This window comes from Lissotriton helveticus, chromosome 4_1 (assembly GCF_964261635.1).
Source record: "Lissotriton helveticus chromosome 4_1, aLisHel1.1, whole genome shotgun sequence".
Taxonomy (NCBI): Eukaryota; Metazoa; Chordata; class Amphibia; order Caudata; family Salamandridae; genus Lissotriton; species Lissotriton helveticus.
Genome location: NC_136063.1, coordinates 1551538956 through 1551553795, shown reverse-complemented (window position 1 = coordinate 1551553795; position 14840 = coordinate 1551538956). Strand labels below are relative to the sequence as shown.

Sequence of the window (14840 nt, the reverse complement as noted above, 5' to 3'; positions counted from 1 at the left end):
CGACCCTGCACTCCCCACACATCAGGAACTACCATGGGCATTCATATTCCCCATTCATTCCTATGGGAGGGCAGGTCACTCACCACACATACACAGAGAGCTCATGCACTTTACACTGTACCACAGTGAAAAAGTGCGCAAAGGCCTAAAATCAATAACACCAGGTCACAGAAACAGGCTAGGAAAAAGCAAAAAGTTTCGGGTGCACCTGCCAAAAGGGCCAGGTCCAACAGCGAATTAGTATGTGTTCCTGCAGCAGTCACCTGTCATTGCTTCCCCTTGATGAGGTGTGAGAATTACTCACAGGGCACAAACAATGGCTTATGTTTTTTGGCAGGAAGGTTTGGTGTCATATATGAGACTCCTATCAACACATGTAGGACATGAATTTCATTAAATTGGAAAAGGCCAGGGTGAGTCTGCCCATTCACAGTTAAGTTTAAAGGGAGACTTGGTGTAGAGAATCATTTTGTTTCTGCGCTCTTTGTAGCCAGCTTAGCATCAGTAGAGTAAGATAAGGAACTGGTCCCAGAACCAGTTTTTTGTTGTTGAGAAGGAGGGGACTGCTCATGTACCTAAACATACCCGTGGCTTGCATAGCAGCCTACAAGGGCTGAAAAGTTCTGCCATCTAGAATTTGCCTTAGGCTAGAGTCATGTGGGATAGTTTGCAGTAAGGCAAACAAAACATGCTACTAAGTGTTGCTCCTGGGAAGTTTTTTCTCATTAGTTAGTGAGAATCCAGCAGTCACCCCACCCACTGGCTAGTAAATTCTACAAAGGTTTCACCTCACTCATAGCTCATCCGAACAACCTGTGGACCGGTTGATGAACAGAAGACAACTGGGCTTACTTTAGAGGATTAACCAACCCCCACTTATGCCCATGACTATGAAGTGGTCCCCAAGGCTCAGATGACTACAGGGACACATCAAGCTGAAAGAGGCCTTTTTCCTCCTGAATTGCAAAGCAGACTAGTGACAACTGGAGTTGGACTGTGCCCTGCTGGTGGCTTCTGCTGCTGTTAGTCGTGACCCCAGAGTGATGTCCCTAAGGTTCTTAGAACCTTCGAAGTAACCAAAAAGAGCTACTCTAGAAAGCCTGGAAAGTTGGGACTGAGAAAATGTTTGGACTTCCAAGACCTCCAGAGCATCAACGGTACCTTACAGCAAATGTGTTTTATTACGAGTGGACACAGCTTCATGCTTGCCCCACTGGAGCATTTTGATCTCCATAAAAGATGAAATCCAAAGGTGGCATCCATACCCTGGCAAAAATGCACAAAGGATCTGCCTGACTCAAGGACTTTAAAGGCTGCGAAATTCGTATTGTTCGTGCTCTGAACATTTCTCTCTGAAATTTAAATTTGACCCGCTCAGAGCCTTTTCTGCCTAAAGCAATAATTTTAGTGGGACCTCGTTCAACAGTAAGCAGGTATCAAGAAGTCTTCATCAGGTGCAGACTGCAACCTTGCACCACTGGAGGAATTGGACTTCTATTTCAGAGACTACGTAAGAAAGTAAAAATTGATGACCGAAGACACGCTTGGCTTATCTGACCGATGCTCAATCACAGTCTGCTTGGAATCGCAGCTGGGTCTCGATCAAGCGGAAACAGCGAATTTCGATTTGTGCTTTTTGCCTTAAATTGTTGAAAAATCACCTCTCTGGTTCCTCTTATTGGATTGTTGTTGTTTTTATGCCATTTTGCTCATAAAATATTTATTTAGTTCTCGAAATTATTAGTTGGATTTTTGTTTTCTTGTGTTTTGGTTTTGCAACTCTTTTGTAACAGCTAAATACATTGCACATTTTTTTTAAGAGAAGCCTGTCTGCCCTAGCTTCCAGGGGGTTGATCCAGATTTTAAATATATTGAAGCGGTTTTACCCAGCCAAGTTTGTGACCTTATTCCTTCTTGTGGACTTATATCCACCCCTAATTAATAAACCACTTTTATATAGTTTACATAAAACAAATTATAATTCACGTTTCGTACTTAATAAAATGTGTGACTACTGCCAAATCTAAAAGAAGCACCTGTGCTATCAAATGGATTGTGGAAAAGCAGGTTGACACTCCATTGTTAAAATATAAGACAAAGACATTCTATAGAGATTTAAAAGTAACGTATAATCAATTAAATGTGCACAGTATCTAATTCCACAATATGTGAACATACAAGATGATTGTTGATTAAAAAATTATTTTCTCTTTGAAATCCCTTATATTTCAACAGGGTTAGGACCAGTTCTAAGGTTTAACATTCGATGGACAATGTAATAGACCTACCCTTTCTCCGTATTTTCAAGAATATACACAGTAGGGAACCTCATGATCTTATCCCTTTATATTATTTTATTAAGAAACCAAATTGGTCTGGTTTCATTATAGCTTTCTTGTATTGCTTCCAACTGAAATCGAGTAAATCTCTTGAAGCGGACAGATGCCACTCCTCAGACTTTGCAGGCAAGTATGGCTAGGCCAGAAAATTCACACATTTCAGTTATTTCTAACAATATTCAGGGGTGTTAAATGGCATTGTGCCCCTCTATGTGGAAATGGTCTTCTATCATATAGTAGTCTGCTCCACATTAATGTTCTCCATATCAAACATGCCACCCTAATGTCCATTGCACAATAACGAATTCACTTTGGCCTACAAAATTGGGCATTCATTTGATACCTCCTGTTAGTGAACGTTATGCAAAAACAACAGTTGATGGACAGAATGCAGAACAATGTCATAACTTTCATCCCAGTACAGACATCTGGGTCTAAATCCATCTTTTTTTGCTCACCATGCCATTCCAGTTTGAACCCAGCCATATGCAAATCAGTCTTTACCCTGTGCCCCATGGGAACAGACCAGACTGATCTGCCAAGCCAGGTCCTCCCTGGACTGGAAACAAGCATCCTATACATAACATAAAACTATAGAAAGGAAAAAGTTAATTTTGGGAATGTTTTTACTGGGGAGGTTCAGAGTGAAGTCATGGAGCATTCGAGTTTCTGTCTTGTGTATTTGATGTCATTCAGGACCACCTCGGTAAAAAACATCTCCATAATTCACTATTAACCTTCAATAAATCTATAGGTTATGTATGGTTCTCAGAGAGAGTCTGTATCGTTTATATCAGATGCTGAATTGCATAATCCACTGCTATGACATAGCAATAGTTGAGAACAAGACAGGTCACCCACCGGCTGCCTGAACATGACGCAGTGGCAGATGGTGCAGCGCCACCCAGACTCGCTCCTGAAGGGTGCGTTGAGTGGCAGCACGCCCTTCCTGCTGCATGCTGACGGACACCTCTTCTTGGACCATGAGGGACTGCTCTTCAGGCACGTCCTCAACTTTTGCTCATGGACAGTACAGCTATGACTTTGAAACAGACTGCCCCCCCTCCTCCTGACTCTCTTTCTCATTTCCCCCTTTAGTCTACTTTCCTTTCCTGCCTTCCTTTCCCTTTCTTTCTGTTCTCCCCCCTCTTCCTTCCCCTGTCCCCTGAAAAACCTGCCTGAACTGTGGCAAGAATTCCCTGCTCTGTAGTTTTTATCTCTAACCACTAGTATATTTATTTTATTTTATTTATTTTACAGATTTTTGGAGCGCATGGCAGCCCGTGAGCGTCCCAGCGCTAGTGATAGATCAGAAGAAATTGGAATAAGTATATGGAATAGTCCTTTGTACTTACTACCATTCCTACGTGATTTTAGAGTTTATCTGTTTGTATCTCTTTCTTGAGTGACTTTACAACTTGTACACTTGCAACATTTCCCTCCTTTCAATCCACTTGTGTGTATATATCGCTTACCACTGGTATATGTAGTAGGCTTTTGTACTTACTACCATTTCTATGTGATTGTAGAGTTTATCTGTTTGTATCTCTTTCTTGAGTGACTTTACAACTTGTACACTTGCAACATTTCCCTCCTTTCAATCCACTTGTGTGTATATATCACTTACCACTGGTATATGTAGTAGGCTTTTGTACTTACTACCATTCCTATGTGATTGTAGAGTTTATCTGTTTGTATCTTTTCCTTGAGTGACTTTACAACTTGTATATTTGCAATGTTTCCTGTTGATATCTCCTTTGTAGCTCATGTAATCCAAAGTCCTAATGAAACGCAACTGGTTCTTTTGTACAGCGCTCTGACACCTTCGGGTAATGTTTGCGCTATGTAAAATCGCAATAAATAAAAAATAAAATAAGAGCCTTCCCGGACAGGCTGAGAGGTCTGCCTGTCTGGTTTGCCAAAAGGCAGAAAGCAGAGCTGCAGGGGGGGGGGGGAAGGAAGCCAGAGAAGGTGTTTGGGGTTGGTTAGGGATTGCAGGTAACGTGTTTTTTTTTGTTATTTTTTTTTTTAATACCGGAGAGGCTGTGCTCTGTGTGGCTCTCCCATTACCCATCATAAGATTATATTTTATCACTTTTCATAATCACCAGGAAGTCAATGACATACTCTGCACTAAAGGGTGAAGTATATTTAGTAGACTTCACAAAGGTCTTTTGGTTTGTCACATCCGCAAAGCCCAAGGTTACTGTGTATAGGAAAACTAAACAAAACGTAAAACGTTATTTTCCCATCGTACTGTTTGGCTTCTGTTTGGCTTCTATCTAGTAGAGACATTAATATCATTCTTCGTGATTTAGTGATGAGAAAAAGCCTTTCATTTCACTTGGTAGCAATTTCACTCACCATATTTTCTGCTATTCTATTCTATTAAAAATATTTATACAGCGCACTATCACCATCGGTTTCTTGGCGCTCTTGATAAAGATTGCGGTGATCCAGGAAAGGGGGATTAATCATAAGCCGCTTGAAAGAGCAAAGTTTTTAAGAGAGTACGGAAGCTATCGTACTTAGGACAGAGACGAAGAGAGAGGGGTAGGGAATTCCAGGTGGCGGGAGCCAAGACAGAGAAGCTCAGGCCACCGTGCCTTTTTCTTTTAAATCTGGGGACCTCAAGGAGATTCAAAGATGCTGAGCGCAGAGCTCTGGCAGGAGTATGACGGGTCAAGGCTGATGAAATAAACTTAGGGGCCGCGTCCTCTAGGGCCCTAAAGGTGGTGCATGCCAGTTTGAAGATACACCGTTTTGAGACAGGGAGCCAATGCAGACTGCGGAGTAAGGGAGTGACGTGCTGGTGTTTGGGCTGGCAGAAAATCAAGCGGGCAGCTTGGTTCTGCACCAACTGAAGTCGATGAAGGTGACATGCCGGAATTCCTGCGTACAAGATGTTGGCGTAGTCAAGCCTGGAGGTGATGAGAGCAATGACTACCTGGGTCAGGGCTTCTTTGTTTAGAAACCTACTAATCTTGCGAATACGCCTGAGATGGAAAAAGCAGGCAGAAGTTACCGCGTTGATGTGGGGTCTCATAGAAAGATCTTGGGAGATGGTCACCCCCAGGCTTTTGACTGAGCTCACAGGAGTGGGTGCCGTCCCCAGAGATGTAGGCCAAAAGGAGGCATTCCATGGGTGATTGGGGCCACCCACCAAGACGAGCTCAGTCTTGGTGGGGTTTAACTTTAAGTGGCTGTGGTACATCCACTCAGCTATGGTTAGCATATTAGACTGAAAATTAGTGCAGGAAGGGGGGGGGAATCGACAGGGAAAATTAACTGCAAATCATCGGCATAATTGTAAATTGTGACCGGAAAGTAGCGGAGTGTGGCTAACAGTGGTTGGAGGTATAAATTAAAAAGAAGAGGGGATAGTGCCGAGCCTTGTGGGACTCCACAGTGAAGGAGAGTGTAGGGCGCAGAGAAGGTGGAAAAGTGAACGGACTGTGAGCGTTGGTGGAGGAAGGATTTAAGCCAGTCAAGGGCCACTCCTTGGATGCCGGCGTTGGAGACACGGTCGATCAAGATGGTGTGATCGACCGTGTCAAACGCCGCAGAGAGATCCAATAGGACAAGGGCTTGAGCGATGTTCTTGTCAGCTACTTTCCTGAGGGTGTCCATGACTGCCACTATGACCGCCTCGGTGGAATGGAGGGGTCTAAATCCAGCTTGTTGAGGATCCAAAAACAAAGATTGTTCTATGAAAGAGCTCAGGCAGCGGGTCACGTAAGTTTCCAGAATCTTGCCTAGGTAGGGGAGGAGGGAAATAGGTCTGTAATTACTGAGTATGGTAGGGTCTGCATTGGGTTTCTTAAGAATTGGTAAAATGGCAGCTTGCTTGAAAGAAGATGGGACCACTCCGGTAGCAAGAGAGTTGTTGAGTAATGCTAGCGGAGGGCCCGGGCAAGCAAGGAAGGCTCCTTTGAGAACCTGAGGGGGGCAGCAGTCATTAGGGGATCCCGAACTGACTTTGTGAAGAAGTGATGAAAACTCTTGTAGAGAGATCGGTGGGAATTTGGACAAGGTGCTAGTGTTTTGGGGAGGTAGAGGAGGAGGCGTAGGAGATGCAGGGGTAGGGATGTTATGTTTTATGGTTGTTATTTTTTCTATGAAATAGGAATTGAGTGAGTTGCATAGGGCTTGTGTCGGCTGAGGTTGGGGGGTGACTCGGTCTGGAAGGGAGAGCTCATTTACGATTGAAAAGATGTCTTTTGTTTTATTATTCGAATTCAGAATTTTTTGTGAGAAGTAAGCTGTCTTGGCTTCCAGAATAGATTTTTTATAAGTTTTTAAGGACTCAGTGTATATGAGTTTAAGTTGGGGGTCGTAATGGCGACGCCAGCGGCGCTCTGTTTGCCGCAGGGCGAGTTTGTCTGCTTTAAGTTGGTCCGTGTACCAGCGTTGAGCATCATGGGGGCGCATTGTTTTGATTATTTTCAAGGGGGCAGCTTTTTCGCTAGCCAGGCATAACCATTCATTGAGTTTCTCAGCCTGGTTCTCTACTGAGGATAGCGGCAATGGTGCAGAGGATGCCAGTGAGGCGTAGAAGTCAGGAAGATTAGCCCTTTTCCAATTGCGGGCCATCTTGTTCTTAGTGCGAATGGAAGGACACGAGGTGTGAAGATGAAGGTGAAAGGAGATGAAATAGTGGTCAGACCAAGAGCATGGGAAGACTGAGGGGGGTGAAATGTCGAGATTGGATGTCCAGACTTGGTCTAGAGTGTGACCTTTCATATGGGTGGGGGAATGAATATGTTGTGAGAGGTTCATGCCTTTGAGAAGTTCAGTGAATTCCACTGATAAGTGGCTTTCATGGACATCCGCTGGCCAATAATTGAAATCGCCGATTACGATGATATTGGCATGGTTGATCGTAAGTTGAGCGATAGCATCGCTGAAAAGTTTGGGGAAAAGAGGCATCGGATCAGGGGGTCTATATACAATAACACAGGCAAAAGATGATTTAGGGGAAGTGAATTGTAGCGCCAGGTGTTCTGTTTTAGGAATGGGGGCCATCGTGATCTCCGAGAAGGTATGGATAGAACGAATGATAGCCGCCACTCCGCCACCGGTCTTTCCAGCAGGCCGGTTGGCGTGCATGATATAATATCCCGTAGGGATAGCAGCAAGAATATCGGGGGCAGAATCTTCGGTAATCCATGTTTCTGCTAGGAGAAGGATATCAACAGAGCCTTGGTGCAATAGTTGAAAAATTTCAAGCTGGTGTCGAATGAGGGAACGGGTGTTAAGATAATAGATCAATAAAGAGGTGGCGAGCTGAGGAACAGGGGGGATGGGGTCGTGAGGATCGACCGTAGGTGGGAGGTCAGGAGGGACGAGAATGCCACATGTCAGGGCCGCATTGGCGGCTCGGGCGGGAATGGGGCCAGCGTGATTGAAACTCTTTAGGTCGGCAGGGGTATAAGAAATAAAATCGGCATTACGACGGGGCCCTGGGCCTGGTCGGCCGCGGATGGGCGCAGACGGGCTTGACTTATGCGCGACTTCGGCGCGAAGTCGGCGCTCCCGCTGCGCTCGTCCGCTGCGCGTCCTCCATGACGCCATTAAATACTGAAGGGGAGGGAGCACTAGCCCGCTAACCTGCAAGAATGCAGTGCAGGGCGGAAGTGATGACACTGCCAGGAAGTGGGGTGCCTCGACCTGACCCTCCGCACAAACGGCACAAGCCGGGGCGGAACGGGGCCACGAGGGGTTAAGAGGCAGGTGAGAGTGCCCTTGAGTGTCTCATGAACAATATGCAATGTGAGCAAAATAAATTGTTACCGTGCTTTTAAAATCAGCAGAAAGTTACAACAGAGGAAATCACATTACCGTTTTAAAAATGATAAGACCAGCGTGCTGGTAAATCAGCAACGCGTTTTAAAAGAATTACAATTTTCCAGCAAGAGCACAGCAAAGCCTACATGCGCAGCCTAGATCGCCGCGTTTTATCAATTAGGCAAAGCTGTAGACAGTGTTTTAAATAGGCGGAAGGCTCGGCAGCACTAGCCCGCTAACCTGCAAGGATGCAGTGCAGGGCGGAAGTGATGACACTGCCAGGAAGTGGGGTGCCTCGACCTGACCCTCCGCACAAACGGCACAAGCCGGGGCGGAACGGGGCCACGAGGGGTTAAGAGGCAGGTGAGAGTGCCCTTGAGTGTCTCATGAACAATATGCAATGTGAGCAAAATAAATTGTTACCGTGCTTTTAAAATCAGCAGAAAGTTACAACAGAGGAAATCACATTACCGTTTTAAAAATGATAAGACCAGCGTGCTGGTAAATCAGCAACGCGTTTTAAAAGAATTACAATTTTCCAGCAAGAGCACAGCAAAGCCTACATGCGCAGCCTAGATCGCCAATGGACACGCAAATTCTCATGTCAAGCGTACAAAATATTAAACGGTCAACAGTGTGTCCATTTCAGATCTCAATAGATATAGCAAGACAAAGATAAAATAAAGAGTATGTGAGAGAGAACGAAACTAGTGTGGGAACCGGCGGTGAAGAAGAGAGAAAGAACATATTCTGCCAATGCAATTCAACAAAATACATTTTCTATTAAGAATTCACATTAAAATATACATATTTTTCATCAGCACATACGTTCCCAGTTATTTCATTCAATAGGCGAGTAGCTCATTCAATGAGTTTTGTGTACTCCTCTGCATCTGCAGTAATTTACCTTTTGAGATTTAATGTTTGACTACAATTTCCAGATTTCAAAGAGAAGACGGGACTGGCTAGCGACTCAGGCTTGACTTGGGACTGAATAAGGTTTTCATATATACAGCTCTGAATCTTTTGCACCAAAAAAAAGCCGAATTACAAGTTCTTCTAAGTAGAGAGAAATTCGGGAAGTGGTACACGACTGACACAGACAACTTGAGAAGGCGTTCTTGAGAGGAATGCTGTTTGACCGAATTATTAACATTTTAGGACTTTTCAGTCCTTTCATCAGCGATGCAAAATATTTTAAGTTTACCATGTGAAGGCATGTCACCAATGATGCTGTGCTCCATTCGTGGATATTTCTTTTGAAACCTACTGCATTTTGGGAGCTGCATTCCATGGTTGGGAGAGTTGTTCTAGCAGCTGAACTAACACCCCAAAAAAGAGTGACGCTGAAGAAAAATCCTAGAGGTGATGCTCAGCGTCCTTCGTGACATCTAGCCATCTGGTAATCACATGAATTTTCACTTTTGTCTCAGCCCTACATAACAGCAGATTCAATGTCCTTAGGTGCTTACGTGAGTAACTCATCATATCAAGAATATGTACATTTTTATTCCGTGATTTTTGTATCCTTGTTTTACAATTGTTAAAGACAAGACTACAAGTCCCAGAATGCAAAGAATTGGCTTCTCGTGCATGGATTTCGAGAAGCTTGACATATGCAGTAGCTATGTCACCGTTAAGTATTGGAACGCACTCTATGTCTACACTCCCGTTAGCCCAAGTTAATACCCATGAACTATTTCCAAACTGACCTATTTCGAACATGTTATCTACTGGATTATCAAGTGTCCACTAAATTACCGTTACTATTTCCTTTCATGACCAAAATGCACAAAGTAAAGTTGACCTGAAACACTTCGAATTTGGAATGCCTCGGTAAACAATAATAATTAGAATATGAACACTACACCGCGCATACCGTGGTGTTTTTAATCATTCCAACCGTTTCTCTTGCACACCGAAGAAGAACGTAAAAAAAAACATTTCACGAGAAAATGCATTCCGGATAGTAAGAAGAAAACTTTAAAACAAACATTTTCGAAAAACAGGTTTTTTGTTAGTCTTTAAAAGGCTTACCTACGTGTTCGAACCGGGAGCTTAAACCAGCTAGTAGCGACGCACGTTGAAGCCAGGTAGGGCGGTAGCCGTTAGGTAAACAGCTGATTTGAATAGGAGAAATTACCAGGAAAAGAAAAAAAAACGCCACCAGCATCGTTTAAACGAGTATTGACATCTGTTAAACCTCAAGCTACGGTACACATTTGTAAGAGTTTTTGTCAATGGTTCGACTTCGTCCTGGTTCACATTCAACCCCGTGATTCTTCCAGGCTCGTAAGCGCGAAGAGTCAGAATTTCAATACAACTGTTTACGAAACTGATTTTTGTTTTCTTGCAGTTTAATGTAATTCATGCTGGTCCTTTCTATAGCAAAACAACATCAGCAACGTCGATATGTTTGCCTATTTTATAAGTGAAAGTGATTCTTCATCGATTGATGATTGTATGCTTCGATCCGTGGGTGAATGTGACAATAAGTAAATGAATGGGATGATGGGTCAATGCATGGATCGCAAGAATGAGTGGGGCGGAGTTCAAGGAATTGTGTAACATATGTTAGTTTTTAGCTGATGAAAGGCTTCATTGACGGATTACTGAATGAATTGTTGAATGCATAAATTCATGAATGAGTCCATGGATGAACTGGTTACACCAATCTAAAATGCTGAGGTATGAGACAGAGTAGTAATGGTGTTGAAAATGCCAAGCAAAACCCATTGCACCCGGGCTGGACCTGCCAAGGCTGACTGCAAGCATTTCCACCAATGATTTGCAACAATGGTCCAATGATGTTTGCAATAGGTTTTACATTGACACTAATGTGCCAGTACAGGCTTTACACAGGAGTGGATGCCGCCTTGCCTTGAATACCCACCTCATGTCCAGAATTACCACTGTTAAGCAGTGTTCAGTTTTTATTCATCACTCAAGAATCCTATACACATTTTCAATTTACCATCACCAATCATTAAAATTAACTGCAATGGTGAGACTTGCACAGTTATTCATTTATCCCTACCGTATGTTTAAATTTACCCCTCACTTGGTAATCCTTGGTGAATACTCAGAATTTCACCCACACTTTTAAAAATACCCCTTCCACCGTGTTAAGGGTAATGAGGGTTAAGCTGAATGCAGCATTGCGCATGAATGTTGTTATTTTAGGCCTGGGAATACCTGGTCCCTAACTAGTGTATAAGCATGCAGGCTCTCCTCCTTCCCAATCTAGTTATGCCACTGAATAGCAGCAATATGTCACCTGTGACATGTCGGAAAAGGGTGTTGCTTGCAACCTGTGAAGGATTGCAGGCATGTGACTTGAGGTCACAGAGTCATAAGACCAGATACACTGCCCATAGTCGCGGACTGCGGAAGGCGAAGTTGGACCTTATAGGGGCATGCAAAGAACACCTCCTGAGGGTGGGACCACAAGGGAACTGGCAGGGAAGCCCGCGAAAACACACACAGGCAGAATGGTTTGAATTGCCCAATCCAGGAGGAGGGAGCGCGGTGATCAAGTGGTCAAAATGTAGGACACAGGATCCTCACAACAAATTGACCTCTATGTATTGGCCCACCCGCCGACACAAGATTGCATGCTTTGCAACCTCAGGTTGGGATCGGTCAAGGGGGGCCACGGAGACAGCCAAGGAAACCCCAATAGCCTAGGAAGAAGAGCTTCTCAAACAATGTCCTTGGAATGCCTTAGAGGGGCACAAGGAGCAAGCGATTGGCCACCAAGGTCAGCTGCAGGTGAACACAGCCCTTGCAGCCTGGACTAGGCCTGACAATGATGATTATAGCTACTGAAGACTTGAATGTGTGCACACAGACACACACACATCACAATGTCAATAATCAAAAATAAAACACATCACCGGCTGTATACTTCATCTTCGCCCACTCCGGACTGAGTGATTCACAGCCAGGGTTAAGAGACACAGCAAACCGGGAACTGCTGCTGCATTGAAGCAGACACGTCAGACATTCAGGCCAAACAAATCCTGTTTTCAAAGTCAACAAACCCCAGCTTTACGATCTCAAAGCACACTAGAAGTTACAGAGAGGCTCTCCTCTGCACCAATGAAACTTTCTGTAGTTGCCCACTCTCCATGCAAGCATTCCCAAGGCAAAAGAGTTCTCACTTTCTTTCTGCACTTTCACATGTTCCAGCTCTTATCTAAAGGAAGCTTACAAGCGTACAGAAAACAATCTCCAAAAACAAAACAACCTTGAGCATGAATAGCTTAAACAACTCGAGTAATCTGGGGGCCTGCCTATGTGTGCAAAAGCTGAAGCTAGACAGAGTTAGAGTTCAAGATGGCATGTCAAAGCCAATGGTAAGAAATTCATAATACTTCCCAATGTACAACACAATGCACATTTGTGCACCACTGCCCATAGCCTCACACACTTCATCTCCCAATGTAAAACATAATGCACATTTGAGCACCACTGCTTATAACCGTGCACTCCGAGACTAAGAAGTACATTCCACACCTCTCTCTCTCTCTCTTTCTCTCTCTCTCTCACACACTCTCTCTCTCTCTCTCTCTCTCTCTCTCTCTCTCTCTCTCTCTCTCTCTCTCTCTCTCTCTCTCTCTCTCTCATGCTTCCAAATGCACATCCCACATGTTCTGTTCCTAGCAAGGCTGTTCTACTCTGTGAAAGCTCTCCCACTCCAATACTACAAGATTACACAAAAGAAATCTTCAAGGAAAAAGTGGCACATGCAAGAAAAATGTTGTTGTGAAATCAAGCTAGGATAAAGTAAAACACCAAAAGTCAATTAAAATAAATAATGGTAGCCAAAGGTCATCACGTGGTTTCAATACATGGGAGTGCCTCTAGCACTACAACAGGGGAGACCGAGGCCTTTCATCATGCCTGCCAACCTTTTGGTTTGTTTTTACTCTTTTGAAACAATAAAAACAAACTGCAGGTTGGCACAGCAGAACACACACCTGGAGCTCACAGATTTAAAAGTGTTTCCTTTGTGTGCTATTATCATGTGAGGGAGTTTTACTTTAGTACATCAGTTTATATCACTATATTGAGAGGCATGTATTAAAACGTTTAATTAAAACTTCTCATTATAGTGATATAAACTGATGTACTAAAATGAAACGGTCCTGCATGTTAAAAGCATACAAGAGAGCATGTCTGAATATTTGAGCTCAGGATGCGTACTTTTGAAATTTACATGTCCTGGTAGTGAAAAACAGCTCAATTAATGTTTCTATACTGCAACACTATCTCTCCCATAGCTTAACTTTGGTATTGCCTTAAAAAGTGTAATTTTGAATTGGGAAAAAAAAGAGATTTAGAGCTTGGTGTCTCTGGACTCACAATTTAAACTCATAGCTTATGGTTAAGTCCGATTTTAAATTGTAAGACTGAACTTGCCACTTGTAGAATGTTACGCAAACAAATGATGGACGGAATGCTGAATAAATCAAACATTCATCCCCATTCAAGAGATCTCAGTTAAATCCATTGTTCATTTGCTCATCATGCCATCCCAGTTTAGACCCAGCCATATGCAAATCAGTCTTGACCCTGTGCCTCATGGGAACAGTCCAGGCCGAACTGCCAAGCCGGGTCCTCCCTGGACCGGAAATAGGCATCCTGGGACTCTTTTCTGGGTATTACCCTTCATCAGTCAGGCTAGCGATGCAAACAGGAATGGTATGGTATGCAAAAAAATGAAGTATTTCTCTGTACTGGGGTGAATGTATGACATTGTTCTACGTTCTGTCCATCAATTGTTCTTTTTTCATTTGTCACCCCGAGTGGGATGGGTATGCTCAGACGTGGGTCCCATGCTCTCCATGCCACTGGAGTCAAGCTATGGTGGCTGATGAGGGCTGAAAGCCCAAAACCAGTCTGTAGTGATGAAGGTCCACGCAGGAAGGATGTAATTGAAGAAGTCTTTAATGTAGATACCATCATGTAGGTCAGATCTTTCCAGAAGCCCCACCAGGAGCAGCCTGTCTGCTGCTCAGCCCATTCTAAACTGTTGCTCCACAGCACACCATCTCCCAACATTCCGAGGTGCCTCATCAATCACCAACATCCCAAGCAGTACTCAGCACAAACACACTGGCTAAGCAGGAAGTGTACATTGGATAACATTAACAATATGCTGGAATATAATATTTCCAGATTAGGAGGAGTAAACTACATAACCAAACAGATGCAGGATACTACATATCCCCTTTCGTTCTAACAGAAGCACAAATCCAATGAGTGGACAACAAATAGCGAGGGAGCACCAAGGAAAAGATAACAAGGAAGAACAGCAGAGGAACAGAAACAACGTCAAGGAAAGGAGTGAGCAAAGCAGCAAGAAGAGACAGGTGGAAGAAGACGAGGAGGAAGAAGACGAGGAGGAAGCAAAGGGTAAAGCGAAAACGGATGCAGATAACCCAGATTCACGGACGTAGTAAAGGTGAGAAGAGAAAACAAGTAACCAGAAGATGGAAACAACAAGGGGCAGAAGGACACAGGCGCACCAAAGACTAACCCCCAAACGCACCCACTGGCGAGGCAGACAGGAAGAACAAGGCATGACGAAAACCGGACACCAGCCTAAACACAGACACAGAGAAGTGGGAGTAACGGATCTCCTCCTGAACAGGGAAGAAATAGAATGAAAATACGAATGAGGGAAGGCTGGAGACAAAGGACAACAAC

At 43.9% G+C, this 14840-nt stretch overlaps 1 long non-coding RNA gene across 1 annotated transcript in view; it reads right to left on the bottom strand.

Annotated features, from left to right (window-relative positions):
- LOC144827593 (uncharacterized) overlaps positions 1-10244 on the bottom strand; it is an 80080-nt gene extending 69836 nt beyond the window's left edge. The window contains exon 1 of the long non-coding RNA XR_013610256.1: positions 10164-10244. This is a non-coding gene — a long non-coding RNA (uncharacterized LOC144827593). The remainder of the gene's footprint in view (positions 1-10163) is intronic.
- Positions 10245-14840: the final 4596 nt, after the last annotated feature.